The 6,910-nt window shown below is 43.8% G+C and overlaps 1 pseudogene; it reads left to right on the forward strand.

The window, feature by feature from the left end:
* Window positions 1-5,706: 5,706 nt before the first annotated feature.
* Window positions 5,707-6,556, forward strand: LOC109437662 (ras GTPase-activating protein-binding protein 1 pseudogene; annotated as a pseudogene).
* The last annotated feature ends 354 nt before the right edge of the window (window positions 6,557-6,910 follow it).

Raw genomic sequence — 6,910 nt, forward strand, 5'->3', positions numbered from 1 at the left:
GCTGTCCTTTGTGTTACTTTTTTTTTTCATTCACCACCTAGGGGGAAGCTTCCTACGTTTGCAGGGAAGAGGTCACCCACCCATGGCCATAACCTAGTGATCCAGGGCAGGCTCTGGACCTCATTCTCAGAGCAAATGGCAGAGATGTGCACTGAAGGAGCTACTTTCATCTTGGCTCTGAGTAGAGACCCACAATTTACTTACCTACTGGGCTCTTGAGCATCTAGGTCTGGCCTCTTGCACAAGTTTCCTCCTAGAGTAGTTGTCTGTATGGGGCAGAGAGCTGGTAAAAGGGAAAAGCTTCCTAATATATCTATCTGATATTTTGTGGTGATTCATGTCATTTACCTGGACTTCTGCCCACCAATGAGACACACTCGCTGGCACTTTTTTCCAAGATAGGGCTTTAAGCATCAGCACTGGTTTTTTAAGTTACATTTAATATACAAGTTGTAGTTTGGAAAGTTGTACCCATTTAGACGTAGAGCTGAAAGCAGGGAAGTGCAGTTGGAGACTAGGATTCCATGCTGCCTTAGAGAACAGTGTATTTTGAAAATAGTGCTGTATCCCTGGAGGCTTGGATAACCCTTGCAATGGACTGTTGTGTCCCCAGCCCTCCCATCGCAGTCCTTGAACACCAGGGAGTAATTGAGTCATCACAGAACACAGAAACACCACCTTGAGCCTATCCATCCTGATTTCCATCTCTGCTTGGCCAACCTGTTTACCCTTTTTTATTACTTCCTCTGTACCCCCAAATGATCCCACCTTCCCTTAATAACCCATTATTTTCTTCTCATCCATGAAGTGATCCAAACCCTTCCTACTGATGTTTTCAGCCTGTTCCATGTCGCTAGGAAATACACCTTAAACATATTTATACAGTGTAATTTAGCATTTCCTTTTTCTTCTTCTAAATGAACTTTGATGTTTGAAGGGAAGAGGGTGAGCAGTTCCTAGCTTCTGGCATTTGGTATCAGCAGCTGGCCTAACCCCTCTCCACCTTTTGTGCCCATTTTATAGATACAAATTGGTTAACTGATCCAGGATGGCGGTTTCTGCTCCACAACCTGCGTTTTGACAGCTGCCAAGGAGAGTTGGGCTTGGTGAAGGCTGTCATGGCAGGGCCTTCCTGCCACATGGCTAAATCAGCAGGTTTCTGGCTTGGAGGGAAGATTGGTGTGCACCTTTGCCCAACATTCAAAGGACACTTATAATAGTTGTCCCCTTTTCATAGACAAACTTTGAACCTAAGCATCTTAACTATTAGCAGATTTGGGGACCTGCAACCAGCATCCGCCTTGCTCTCCAAAGTGAAAACCAAGTCAGCTGGAAGGTTTGAGAGCAAATTTCATAGTTTTTCCCATAGTCACCTATTCTTCCCCACAGATTTTTCTCATCATGTGATATTGCCTAGCCTACCTCCTCCATGTGAAATTGAGGTTTGGCTGCAGGGGACAAACTCCCATGCTGAAAACTCTCCATGCCTAACATCAAGCCATTGGCATTTCTGGTATGCTCTTCGGGGCAAGAGTGGTATGCTTACACCAAGAGAACAAATTTCCCTGAGAAACTTCTTTCCAGGGGAGCAAAACAGAGTTAAGCAGATAATGCAAATCTGCATTCTAATGGAGCCTAGGGACAAGAAAAGGAGACCAAAGCTGGGATGTGGCTGGTAAACATGGGGGGGAGGGGTGCTGCACAGAGTGTAGGGCCTGACCCAGGCTGAAAGGTGCAGGAAAGGCTTTCAGGGAGGAAGATAATTCTTGACCTGAGGCACCGGGTGAGTGGGAGATGGTCACTGGAGAGGTGGGAGTGGCCTCCTGGCAGAGCCACTAGAGCACTAGAGTATGTATGGGTGAGCACAGCAAGTATCAGGAAATATAAGTCAGCCAGTTTGGCGGAAAGGTGGGAGCTAGAGAGTAATTAATAGCAAAGCTAGAGAAGTAGATGGGAGTCCAGATTCCCTAAGGGTCTCATATGTCATGCTAAAAGAGGACTATTGATTTTTACCTAAGGGTAGCTGGGAGCGATAGAAGGTTTCCAAGCAAAGGAGTAACATGAGATTTTAGAAAAATCACTCTGCCAGTCACATGGAGGATGGATGTGCCAGCAGAGACAACTGGGGAAAAACACGTCACACAAGGAAAGCGATTCTGGAGAAACTCTTCAAGAAAAGTCATTCTTCAGCTGAGACGTTCAAAGACCCCTATGGAGGGCAGTAGTTTTCAAACATTTGTTTCTTCTCCATAGCCTTTGCTCTAATGAAGCTTACCTCGAAGCCCCATGTATATAACTAACAAAAGCAGTCAGTGCTGGTCAGGTTGAAGCTGGGTTGGGACCTCCCCACCCCCTACCCAGCGGTCCCTGGAGCAAAATTCAAAACTACTGACTAGTGACCTTAAACAAATCATTCACCTCTGAGTTGCCATTTCCTCATCACCAAAATGGGAACAATACAATCTCCCTTGCAGGGTTGTCCTGAGGATTGGAGATAATATATGTGTAAGTCTAAAATGCTGCAGGACACAAAGGAAATAGGAAATAACAGCTGTTGTTTGGAAAAATTGAAAGGTGCTCCACAGACTCTTGTGGGTGTAACTATTTTATCTGCTGGCCTAGTCCAGGAGGAATCTTGTGGTCACCTGTATGGTATTATCCCATCTCTAAAATATGTCCACATTGATTGCAAGTTATTTTATCTGTGCCAGATGAGTGGCTGTTTCTCAAAGGCCCTGTTGGTTCTTCTGGTTGATGTTCTTCAAAATCGACATTCTTTTACTTTAGACATAATTGTATCAAGGTGCCTTACCTTGTTCTCAGGCCACAAAAGAAGTAAAAGCAGCAACTTAACAAGTAAGTACCTATAAAATATTAAATAAGTTAGATACTGTTTCTAGATAACGTCATAAACGAGTCAGAGCTAAACGTGAAATCCTTTGAAGAGAATAAAAGTATACAAGTCCTTTATCTCCTGACCACATTATCTGGAAATGCCTCCCTCCCATCCAACCCAAAATACCCTACATTCCACACCCAGCCTCTGTGTCTTCACTCTTTCTCTTCATTTTAACAAAGAAGCATGCCTGTCTCCTTTCAAACTTTAACTTATGCTCTCAAACCTATCTCCTCCCAGAGCCTTATTCCGCCAATTGTCCCTCTCCTGTGTCTTCAAGCTCACCCTCAGTTTAGTTTAGTGCAATAACATTTATTGAGTGCCTAGGAGCAAAGTCCTTTAAGTGACAAACAGACTCAAGTCAACCCCAGCCTTCCAGCCCAATCTTGTGACTCTCTTCATAGCCAACACCTCTCAGAGAGGTCTCCTCTCTTTCCTTACCTCCCATTTCCCCACCTCTTAGTCACTCCTCAACAATCCACATTCTGATTTCTGTCTCCATCATGCCAGCACAATTGCTTCCTCAAAGGTCTCCCATGATAACTTCCCATATGCCAAATGCAAGTCCTTAGTTCACTTCTTGGCCTCATTGGCCAAAGTTGGCTAGGTCTTCCACCTTGAAATTCTCTTCTCTAGTCTTCCATGAACTCCTATGGCTTTACTTGCTGGTGTTTATCAGGCTGAAGTCCCAGAAACTTTCTTTTCACTTTACATTTTCTCCCTAAATCATTTCATCCCTTCCCTACTCACCCTTCCTCATTGTGCTGCAGCCACACAGCCATCCTTGCTGCTCCTTGAAACAACCATGTTCTTCTGAATTCTAGGATTCCTACATGCTGTTCCCTCTCCAGAAACACTCCTCCCTCTATTCTTCGCCCCATTCACCTGGCCCACTCCCACTCATTCTGCAGATATCAGTTTAAACGTCATCACCTTGGGGAAGCCTTCCTTGCCCCTCAGGTTAGCACCTCACTCATTCTGCTCCTTTTGATAGCCCTTGTCACACTTGAGAAATTATTCAAGGAGTTATTAGATTAATATCTCCCCTGCCCCCACTAGACTTAAATTCCATGAGGGCAGGGACCAAAGTCTGTCTTATTCACCATAGTATCCCGTTTCTGGTAAATGGAAGGTGCTCAAAAAATAGGTGTTGATTGGCAATGGAATCACAGATTTGACCTCAAAAGCATAAGCAACAAAAGATATGTCAAGGGGCCGGCCGGGTGGCTCAGGCGGTTAGAGCTCCATGCTCCTAACTCCGAAGGCTGCCGGTTCGATTCCCACATGGGCCAGTGGGTTCTCAACCACAAGGTTGCCAGTTCAATTCCTCGAGTCCCGCAAGGGATGGTGGGCAGCTCCCCCTGCAACTAAGATTGAACACAGCACCTTGAACTGAGCTGCTGCTGAGCTCCCGGATGGCTCAGTTGTTTGGAGCTTGTCCTCTCAACCACAAGGTTGCCGGTTCAACTCCCGCAAGGGATGGTGGGCTGTGCCCCCTGCAACTAGCAACAGCAACTGGACCTGGAGCTGAACTGCGCCCTCCACAACTAAGACTGAAAGGACAACAACTTGAAGCTGAACGGCACCCTCCACAACTAAGACTGAAAGAACAACAACTTGACTTGGAAAAAAAAAAGGCCTGGAAGTACACACTGTTCCCCAATAAAGTCCTGTTCCCCCTCCCCAATAAAAAATCTTAAAAAAAAGAAAGATATGTCAACTTGGCTAGCCTACAGTCCCACCTGTGGGCAGCCCACACCTGTGAGGTCCTATCTGCCCTTCCTGAAGGCCTGCCTTATAAGTTCCCAATTTGCCTAATCTGGCCCCACCATTGCAGAAGCCAATTCCTTGCAATAAATCTATTAATATATATCTCCTACTGGTCCTGCCTCTCTGGTTGAACCCTGACTCATACAAAAAGCAACCATGTTACTCCAAAATTATAAGTTTGTGATCAGATTAAAGTTTATTCAGATGGAACACACCTAGTGCCCAGATCTTGGCTCCTAATACCGTTCTCCAATAAAAGGAACCAAAGTTCCTTGGTTCCTTGGAGAAATTGCTGAGTCTAGGGCTGGGGAAGTATTGAATTATAACGAAAGTGTAAAATAAATATCCATAATTTCATTTTGATATAAAGAAATGATAGAATAAACAAACAAATAGGGAAGAAGATACAAATCTCACATGCAGAAAAATTCCAAATAATTTATGGAGATACTCCTCTGTTAAAGAGGAGGAGCGTAAATCCCTGCCTATTAAGAAAGAGCTACACATTGTAACTTCCTTCCAAAGAGTACAGTTGGGAAGGGAGAAGAATGAGTACCTTTGTAGTGGAGAAACCTGACCACTACTACTTTAGCCAGGTGATCAAGGTCAATCTCAGCAGTGATAAATCATGTTGATAGTATATACCCTTGATGTGATCTGATAAGAATGGCATCTACCTCTGTGATCTTCCTCCTCAAAACTTATAACCTCAGTCTAATCATGAGAAAAACATCAAACAAAATTCGATATTGACCAGTACTTCTCAAAACTGTCAAAGTCATCAAAAACAAAGAAAGTCTGGCAGAGCAGTTGCATGAGGGGTTTTTGCTTTCTGTAATCCTGTGGAGCAAAGCTCGTTCCTCTCCCACTCAGCCACACAGCACTGTGCTGAACAACTTGTGTGACTCTCATTTACTCCTACAATGACCCAATGAAGTAGGTACAATGATTTTCCTCATTTTACAGTGGACTTGGAGGCTCAGCGGTAGAGTGGCATGGTCAAAGGCATACAGACAGTTGAACTGACCAAATAAATTGTTATGTACAAGCCTAGTCCCCCGCTGGTTGGGTGGGAATTTGTGTGAGACAGCATTACACACTGCTGAACCAAGCCCCAGACATGCTACAAAGATTTTATGGAAAGAACTCTTCTTATGTTGATGGGGAACTGCATTCAAATGGAAAGCCAGCAGATGCAGTCTATGGATAGAAGGAAATCTATAGTAAAGTGATGTCACAAAACTTCACCAGTAGCCACACTAACATTCACCATGTTGATGCTCATGCCACTCTGAATGATGATGTGATGGTCCAGGTGATGGGGTTCCTCTCTAAAAACAACCAGATTTTGAGGAGATTCATGCAGACATTTGTCCTTGCTCCTGAGGACTCGGTTGCAAATAAGTACTACATTCACAATGATATGTTCAGATACCAAGATGTGGTCCTTGGTAGCTTTGCCACTGAGCCTCAGGAGGAATCTGAGGAAGAAGTAAAGGAACCTGAAGAAAGACAACAAACACCTGAGGTTGTACCTGATGATTCTGGAACTTTCTGTGATCAGACTGTCAAAAATGACTTGGAAGAACATTTAGAAGAACCTGTTGCTGAACCAGAGGCTGATCCTGAACCAGAACCGGAACGAGAACCTGTATCTGAAATCCAAGAGGAAAAGTCTGAGCCAATATTGGAAGAAACTGCCCTGAGGATGCTCAGAAGAGTTCTTCCCCAGCACCTACAGACATAACTCAGACAGTGCAGGAAGACTTGAGAACATTTTCCTGGGCATCTGTAACCAGCAAGAACCTTTCACCCAGTGGAGCTGTTCCAGTTACTGGGATACCACCACATGTTGCTAAAGTACCAGCTTCACAGCCTCTTTTATCTTAGTGAGTCTAGCCAAGGGTTTGTCATATATGGACTTTATTATGTTAAGGTACTTTCCTTCTATATCCATTTTATTAAGTGTTTTAATAACAAATGGATTTTGTCTCTTGTCAAACGTTTTTCTGCATCTATTGATATAATCATATGATTTTTGTCCTTTATTTTGTTTATGTGATGTATCACATTGATGGATTTGCGTTTGTTGAACCATCCTTGTGCCCCTGGGATGAACCACACTTGGTCGTGATGTATAATCTTTTCAATGCATTGTTGTATTCGATTTGCTAGAATTTTATTTAGGATTTTTGCATCAGTGTTCATCAGAGATATTGGTCTGTAGTTTTCTTTTTTGTGTGT

The sequence above is a fragment of the Rhinolophus sinicus genome, chromosome 18 (assembly GCF_057876585.1).
Source record: "Rhinolophus sinicus isolate RSI-liver-muscle chromosome 18, RSI-T2T, whole genome shotgun sequence".
Taxonomy (NCBI): Eukaryota; Metazoa; Chordata; class Mammalia; order Chiroptera; family Rhinolophidae; genus Rhinolophus; species Rhinolophus sinicus.